The 8,359-nt window shown below is 45.0% G+C and overlaps 1 long non-coding RNA gene across 1 annotated transcript; it reads right to left on the bottom strand.

Annotated features, from left to right (window-relative positions):
* Nucleotides 1–3,214: 3,214 nt before the first annotated feature.
* On the bottom strand, nt 3,215–7,070 carry LOC118624570. Its single transcript, XR_004958395.1, has 3 exons — nt 6,814–7,070; nt 5,211–5,430; nt 3,215–3,269 (listed from the first exon to the last, which is right to left on the bottom strand). It is a non-coding gene; the product is annotated as an uncharacterized LOC118624570 (long non-coding RNA).
* Nucleotides 7,071–8,359: the final 1,289 nt, after the last annotated feature.

The following is an 8,359-nucleotide window of genomic DNA, read 5'->3' as shown; positions in this document are numbered from 1 at the left end:
CACCCTTCTTTCTGCTGTCTGGGCTCCCAGCATCCCAGGAGACAGGACTGTTATGGAGGCTCATCCTTGCTGATGGCACCACAGGAAGGAAAGCAGAGGCTGGAGGACCCTCAAGGCCTTTTCAAAGCAAATTTCCTGAACAATGTGTGTGCGTGTGTGTTGTTCTGGGGAGGAATGATGTCAGGTAAGGACCACAGAAGAAGCAGAAACTCACTTTGTACATTCACTCCTTCCAAAGCCCCACGCCCCCAGGCAAGTTAAGTTCTCTCAGTCTAGGGGTTCTAGTTTGTAATTATGGGAATCACTCTTTTCAAATATCCACCTCAAGCCTTTGGAAATGTCTGCAATCCCACGGTGTACAGAGCGGAGAATAGAATTCAGGGCTGGGAAAACCTGGGTTCCACGCTCCATGCTCCTTCTGTGGGTGTTACGACCTTAGGTGAAGGAGTGACCTATAGGCGTACGTTTCAGGAAACCGTGCACCCAGGGGCAAGACTGTTGTGAGGGGCCCAGAACTCCTGGCTCATGGTGATGCCACTGAAAGCTTTAGGTTTGGAAGGAAGGTGGTGGTGCAAAAGGGAGAAGACTGACGGCATGTCCTTGTTCAGAAGCAGGTGTCCTGGGGGGAAATCACTGCTCAGGTATCCATCTCTGAGGCTGTTTGGCACTTTCCTCCTCCCAACAGGCCAAGAGCTGAGATGAAGAGCAAGTGGGGTCTACCTATTTTCTAGGGTTCAGTAACAACTTACCACAGACAGTGGCTTAAAACAAAGTTTTTATCCCACAGTGTCCATGGGTCAGGAGTGTGGACATGGCTTAGCTGGTCCTGTGCTCAGGGTCTCCCCCGGATGAAAAGCAGGTGTCACATGGGCTGTGATCTCTTCCAGCCGCAGGGTCCTCTTCCAGGCTGTCAGTGGGGATCACTCTCAGCTTCTAGAGGTCACCCTCAGGTCCTACCATGGACCCTCCACAACTTGGACACTTCACACTAGCAGGAGAATGGCCCTGCCTTCAAATCTCTTGTTAGTCTGCTGGGAAAGAAATTTATTTAATGTAACCAAATTTCCCATCACTTTGCCAATGCAATGTAACCTAGCAGAATGTGGCTATCATCACATTCACAGGCCCTGCCTACACTCAGGGTAGGGGATTGCACGGGGTGGGAACACCCGGAGCAGGAATCTGGGTGACATCTTAGAATTCTTGTAACTTGACCCCCCACTGGGAGAAATAGGCTCCGAGCATCAGGCCTCCAGAGGGGAGAGCGGTGCGCTGCCCACAGTCAGCATGAGGCCTTGATGTCTCCAGGCTTCTGGGCCTCTAGGAAATACCAATAAAATGAGAAGGACTTTGGAAGGGAGGTGGGTTGAAACCAAAATAGGCCTAGCCAGGTTTATTCCCTGAGTTTCCTTGAGAATTATGAAAGTTTTAGAGACTTTTTTTTTCAAGACTGTATATTGAAGAAATATTGGGGAAGAGGATTGATGCTTTTTCTCTGAATAATGTGGCTCTAAGTCTACCCGAGCCATGTGCCATGAGGGAGGAATGGAGAAGCTGGTGCACGCAGGAATTGTGCCAGCCAGCAGAGCGGTTGCCTCTCCTCTAAGGACCTCCTTAGAAAGAGACTCCTGGCGTTGCTTTGGGCCTGTCGTGCAGGCGGGTATCTCGAACTGGCAGGACAGACTCTGCTCTGACTGAAGTCCTTCAAGCTGAAGTTTCTCCTTTTTGTAACTTGACTGAAGGTAGAGAAAATGATTCATAGACTCACAGATAAAAGAGAGAGAGCGGGACAGAGCTTGTGAATCATCCATTCCTCACTCTAACGGTTAAGCAAGTCTTAGGTTTGGGGTTGGACACATCCAAAGACCAAGATTCGAGCGCGGTGGCCCTCCCAGTGTCAGGGCACTGGGGCGGGGGGCAGAAACCGGGGCCAGTGGGGAGGCATTCAGGCAACGCTTGTCCCTCCAGACAGTGGTGCGCTCCTGCTTGTAACTTTGCGATCCTGCCCTGGGGTGTTCAAAGTCTTTCCTATCTGCTTTTGGGTAGGGTTTCTAGGAGCAAAACTACTTTGTGGGAGCTGTTTATTGTGCTTAAAATGTGCCAGACTCTGTGGGAACCTAATAAAGAGGCCAGATATAAACCTATGAAAAATTAAATGGCAGGACCAAATGCAAAGAAGACAAGACGAGAAGTGCTAGGGATAGTGAGTGATTCATTGCCAGATGGTGAAGATAAAAAAGATAAAATTATAATCATAACTAGGTACTTTATTAATATTAATAACAGGAAGAAAGCAAAGAGGACGTCAGACATTATAAGCATGGTCGTCTGGGAAGCTTCAATTTTACACTCCCCAGGGAACCACTGGCCCATTCCCTGGAAGTCACTGGCGGAAGGGGAAGATGGCCACATGGGCAGTGAAGTCGGGATGATGTAGGGGAGGGACTTTCTTGTCACTCTGACTTGGGAAAAAGATAGTTGGCAAAAGAGATGGAGCCACTTGCAAGCCCACAGAATTCTGAAACATTAATTGGCTAAATTTCTAGTTAAAAATTCCCAGAGACAAAGGAATTTTCTCTCTTTCTCTTGCTGCTTATACTCCTGTTTCTTACTTGCTCCAGGACCCATGCTAACCCCTGGCCACGCAGACCTCACTTGCAATGGATTGCAGCTGGGAACACAAGCTAAACTAGCCAGATATTGGACTGGACTGGAATATGGAGTGAAGACTCTGGGCAGTGGCTTTGATCTTAGCCCTGCTGAAGACAAAATGGGACTTTTTCTATGGTGGAATGAAGGGAGATGGGAGTTTGGAGCCCCTTAATGTTACATCATCAATAAAGCTTTTCATGATATCTCATCCTGCCATGGGGCCTCAGGATTACTCTTGCAGCCCCCCAAGAGCTCCACTTCCACCAGAAGCAAGTAGGGACACAGAGACCACCCCCACTGGTAACAAAAGGGCAATAAATACATTATAAAAATTGAATCTCAGAAATAAAATAAACAAATAAACAGAACAGAAACAGACTCAATAGATACAGAGAACATATCGGTGGTTTCCAGATAAGAGAAAGGTTGGGGGGATGGGTGAAAAAAGGTGAAGGGATTAAAAAGTACAAATCCATAGTTACAGAATAGTGATAGAGATGTAAAGTATAGCGATAATATTTTAATAACTATGTATGGTGTCAGATGGGCACGAAACTTACCAGGATGGTCACTTAGTGAGTGATATAATATCTAATCGCTGGGGTGTACACCTGCAACTAAAATAATATTGTATGTCAACTGTGGTTAAAAAATAAAAAATGATTTAAATAAGTAAATAAATATAATTTGTCCTAGAAACAGAGTTCCATAAAAAAATTTAAAAATAAAAATAATAAAACCTTAAGTTGAATAATAACAGGTCCTATCAGTGAAAACACTGTCACAGAGTTCAGAATAAGAGTGATGCCTCCTGCTGGGGTGCTGAGTCAGAAGCTGACTTGATTAAAAAGATTTAGCATGGATTCAGTCCAAACTATTGTTTTCTCCTGCTGCCCTCCAGTCCCCTCCCCCAGGTCTTCTGGGTGACTAGAAGTAGATGTGTTTCTCAAGCATATTTCTAAGAAGAATTGCCAGTTGGGGTCTCAACCTAAACTAACTTCCAAAGAACAGCAAGAAAGGTAAAAAAAAGTAACAAGTTCTTTAAAATAATATATATCTTTTTGCCCTGGCCGGTTTGGCTCAGCAGTTAGAGCGTCGACCTGCGGTGAGAAGGAATTCTTGCATAGGAAAACACTATTATTGTGGCTGAAATAAGGAGGATAAGGGGAAGAGACCATCAAAATGAGGTGGGAGAGGTAGACATCACCAAAAAAGGGAGGGTCTCATAGCCACTTTAAGTTAGAGCTTTATCCTAAGAAAAATAGGAAATCACTGAAAAGTTTTAAAAAGAGGAGTGACAAGATCAGAATCGCATTTAGAAAGAACTCCAATGATTAAGTGTGAACAATTGAAGGCAGAAAATCTACTACAAGGCGAATACAATCCAAGAGGGAGACAATGGTGGTCTGAACTCGGGTGGGCACCGAAGTGGTGGGCGTAAGGGGACAGCTTTGTGGAAAACTTGCAGAGAACATTTGACAATACTTTGTGATTGGTTGGATGTAAGACATGGGGGACTGGGTAAATTTTTTGTAGTCAGACTTTGGCTTTATGTTTGATGACCTGCCCAAGAAGATACCTCAGGTCCTGAATATTGAAATAAAGCAGAGATAAACACCATTTATTCTTGTTGCCACTCCCCCAGTTATTTTGTTTGGTGGATCTCTTTCTCCCTCCTATATAGTATCTGTCTTAACCTTGGAGTTTCTGAAATAGGAGTTGTCTTTTAAATGTGATTTCCACCCTGGCTGTTTTGGCTCAGAGGTTAGAGCATTGGCCCACAGACCAAAGGGTCTCCGGTTAGATTTCTAGTCAAGGGCACATGCCTCGATGACAGGTTCAATCCCTGGCGCCAGTTGGGATCATGTGGGAGGCAACGAATCAATGTGTCTCTCTCACATCAGTGTTTTTCTCTCTCCCTCCTTCCCTTCCACTCTAGATAGAAAAATATCCTCAGATTCACAAAAAATAAAAATGTGATTTCCTACTACAGTACTCAAGTATCTCACAGAGACAACCTTGTTCCATCACGTCTATTTTTAGTTTAAAAAGTACTTTATCTAATTCTTCCAGCAAAACCAAGCCAAGGCAAATCAGAATGGAATTTCAAGATGAAGAAATCAATAAAAAAGATGCATTTTCATAGGCCCACTGCTAGCCTATATAATACTTTCTGCTTCTGAAAAAGGAACTAATTCTGCTTGGCTGATGCAGCCCCAGTGGTTCAGTTTCTGTGGCTTATAACTGAGAATGCTGACTGATCTGAGGGGAAGGAGCAGCGAACAGCATAGTCGTGATCTCTGCCCTCTGTCAGGAGATAGTTCTCTAGGGTCTCTCACATTTCTGTACCTCTTGTTAGTACAGGCATTATCTTTTCAAGGATGCTTATTTAGCAAATAGTCTGGAAGATAGAAAGAGAATCCTCTTCCAGAGAAAATGGTAGTTGGTTTATAGTGTCAGACAGAAGACTCCCTCCAAGGCCAAGATCAGGTTCACTTGCATCCCACTGGAAACAATTGGGATTCCCTAGCACAGGGTTCCTCAGCTGCAGTGCCAACCTCCTTCATGTGCAGCATCCATCTGGACATCTCCATCTGCACTTGGAAGCAAGGAGAACTGATGCATAAGCCACTTCCTGTGCTGTAAAGTCCTTTGGCTCTGATCCAGGAGTCTTGTGTCTTCTGCCAGCATTCATTTAACTGTGACAGGCCAGCTTATTAGCTCGTAAGTAAAATCTCAGAACCTTCAGCATCCTGAAACTCTCATCGAGCTTACATTCTAATGGGAAAAGAAAAAAAACAAACACATAAACAAGCAAAGTAATTATAAATTGTCAAAATGTCTAGAAACAGATTAGGGTTCATACTGAGAATGCAGGGCTCAGCAAGGGATAGCGACAGGATAGAGAGGGAAAAGCTCTCAAAAGTGGTACCATTTAAACCGAGGAACGGTACCACTTTGAGTGCCTAAATGAGGAGTTAGGCAGAACCAGCCACGGGAAAGGGAGGCCCAAGGACTCGAGGCAAAGGGAATTACATGCACATTCTGAGGTGTAAATGAGGAATAGAAAAAGGCCAAAGTAGCTTTAGGAAGACAAGCCAACGTGAACTGTGCCTGAGATGAGGTCGGGGAGTGAGCAAGCAAGATGTACAAATCCTTCTGTGCTGTGGACAGGAGTTTGGACTTTTCCCAAAGCTTTTAAGCAGGAAGTGGATTGACCTGTTTGACCTCCTAGAAGGTCACTGCCTGTGTGGAGCTCAGAATGGCATGGGAGAGGAGTGGAGACAGAGACAACCAAACACTTGGGGAGAGGATGTAAACAGCACGTGTTACTGTGGGGCAGTATGTACTCAGGCCAAGGATCTGGCCATCAAACACTGTTGATAGGCCAGAAATGCCACAGTTTCTACATAGGGGCCTGACTCTTTGGAAGAAATTCAGGGCTGTAGGAAAACATCTATGGAGACATTATTAATCAAATATTTCCCCCGATGATTTAGTTTAGTGATGGCTCTATTTTATTTTTCTATTGGCAATGCTTCCAAATGCTTTTCTCTGACCTCTTTGTCAATAACTAGTGACTTACAACAAAAAAATTAACTACACTAGAGAAGATGATATTTAAAGGAACTAAAACATAAAGAATTCTCTACTTTGTTTTGTAAGCTTTGCTAGCAATGTCCTTGGGGTGAGTGCGTGTATACCAGTTAGGTGAAGACTCACTGCAACAGAGATAAATCTATAACATGAGAAATGCAGGTTGGCAGGGCACTTGGATCCACACAGGCATTCAGGGCCTGTGGATGGAACTCAGTCTCGTGCAGCTGCAAGGGAAGAGACAGGCGGATGAAGTGTCCCAGTTTACAATTGCCTCAGCTCAGAAATGACACATATCACTTCCATTTGTGGTCTATTGGCCAAAATTAGTGTTCTGGCCTCAATTTAACTGCAAGAAAGGCTGGGAAAGGTAGAAAGCATGCGGGGTGCCACGGTATATCTATAAAACATAGGAACCAAAGGGAGAGGAAATTACATAAAATGTATTAAGTGCTTTCTCAGTGTCAGGCACTTTTACTTTTGTCCCCACATTCATTTTCTGTTGTTGCATAACAAATTACCACAGACTTAGTGGCTTAAAACAACAGTCATTTATTAGCTCACAGTTCTGTAGGTCAGAAGACTGGGTGGGCTCATCTGGGTCCTCTGCTCAAAATCTCACAGCTGAAACCAAGGGTTTGTCAGGCTGGGCTCTTGTCCAGAACGCTGGGAAGAATCTGCTTTTGAACTTATTCAAGTTATTGGCAGAATCCTGGTCCTTTCAGCTGGAGGACGAGTCTTCTCACACAGCTCTTTCATCTTCAAAACCAACAACTGCACTTGGAATGCTCCTTATTTCTCAAATCTCTCTGACTTCTCCTTCTGCTCCCAGCCAGACAAAACTCTGTTTAATAGAGAAGAAGTTATGAGATGACTAGACCTTGGTAGATCTCAGAAAGCTGGGTGGGGTCTGGCCCTCTGAGTCCCAGGCAGGGCCTGGGGAGGGAGCAGCTGGCTGTGAGTAGGTATAGCCTGGGCTTTGTCATCTCTTAGAAATGTCTGAGCTCCAGCAGGAAGCAGAGGTAGCAACATTGTATGTGTCTTTGAGTTCTGTGGAAGTGACAAAGCCACCAGAACTCGGGACTGCAAGGGGGGAACAAAGGATTTCACTTCAGATACTTGTGTGGATTGAGAACAAAGGCCCAGCTGAGATGCCATATATTCTAGGAGGTCTTTCTATGAGCAGGTGACAGTCTAGGCTGGATACTGTCCACCCAGTGGCATAATGGTGTAACATTAATCCCCTGAAACTTGGTGTGGTTTACAATCTCAGGGAAAAGACAGGATGAGTTTTCATTTTAGCAACATGAGATATGGAAACAGAAACCAAGTTGAGATGCAGACAAATGGAATGTGTTATATTTCTTACTCAACCCCAGTTTTGCAAGGTCTGTCCATGCTCCTTCCCTAGAAATTGTTAGGTTGTGGTCCACCCTGGTGGGCCAAGATCATCCAAACCCACAATGTATTCCATCCATGATGCCAGTTTTCTCCTCTGGACACAGAGAAAAAGGAACTTTAACTTAATGGAATGCATTTATTCAGCAACTATTTATCCATCTGCCAGGCACTATTCTAGGCCATGGAGATATTGCCAGGGATCAATTAGATATGGAGTTTATATTCTAGTGGAGGGAAAGACACATATTAAATAAGTAAAATACACAGATGCTAGATTGTATGAAGTCCTAGCGAGGAAAATAGAGCAGGACAAGGAGATCGGGAGCAGAGGAATGGACATGCAATTTCAGACAGGGGGCTGGGGAAGCCCAGCCCAGAAGAGGACATCTGAATGCGACCTGAGGAAATACGGGAGGGGCCTTGCGGATATCTGGGGGAAGAGCCTTCAGGGGGAGGACACGGTAAGAGCGAAGGTTCCTGAGAGGGTGCACACCTGACATCGGAGACGGCAAGGAGACAGGCTCTAGACCAGGCTGGGCCAGAGCGACAACTGTACACAATGTGCTCAGAGCGGCACCAGGGACCCAGCACTCTGCAGGTCACTATGAGGACTTTGGCGTTTGCTGAGTGACAAGGGGGCTCCATTAGGATTTGACCTTTGGAAGTGAGAGAGAAGAAGAAACTGTGAGAAAACAGGAGGATTAGGGAG

Source organism: Molossus molossus, unplaced genomic scaffold (genome assembly GCF_014108415.1).
Source record: "Molossus molossus isolate mMolMol1 unplaced genomic scaffold, mMolMol1.p scaffold_m16_p_1, whole genome shotgun sequence".
In the NCBI taxonomy this organism is placed as follows: Eukaryota; Metazoa; Chordata; class Mammalia; order Chiroptera; family Molossidae; genus Molossus; species Molossus molossus.
Note: the sequence above shows the minus strand (reverse complement) of the source record. Positions and strands in the feature narration are given on the sequence as shown.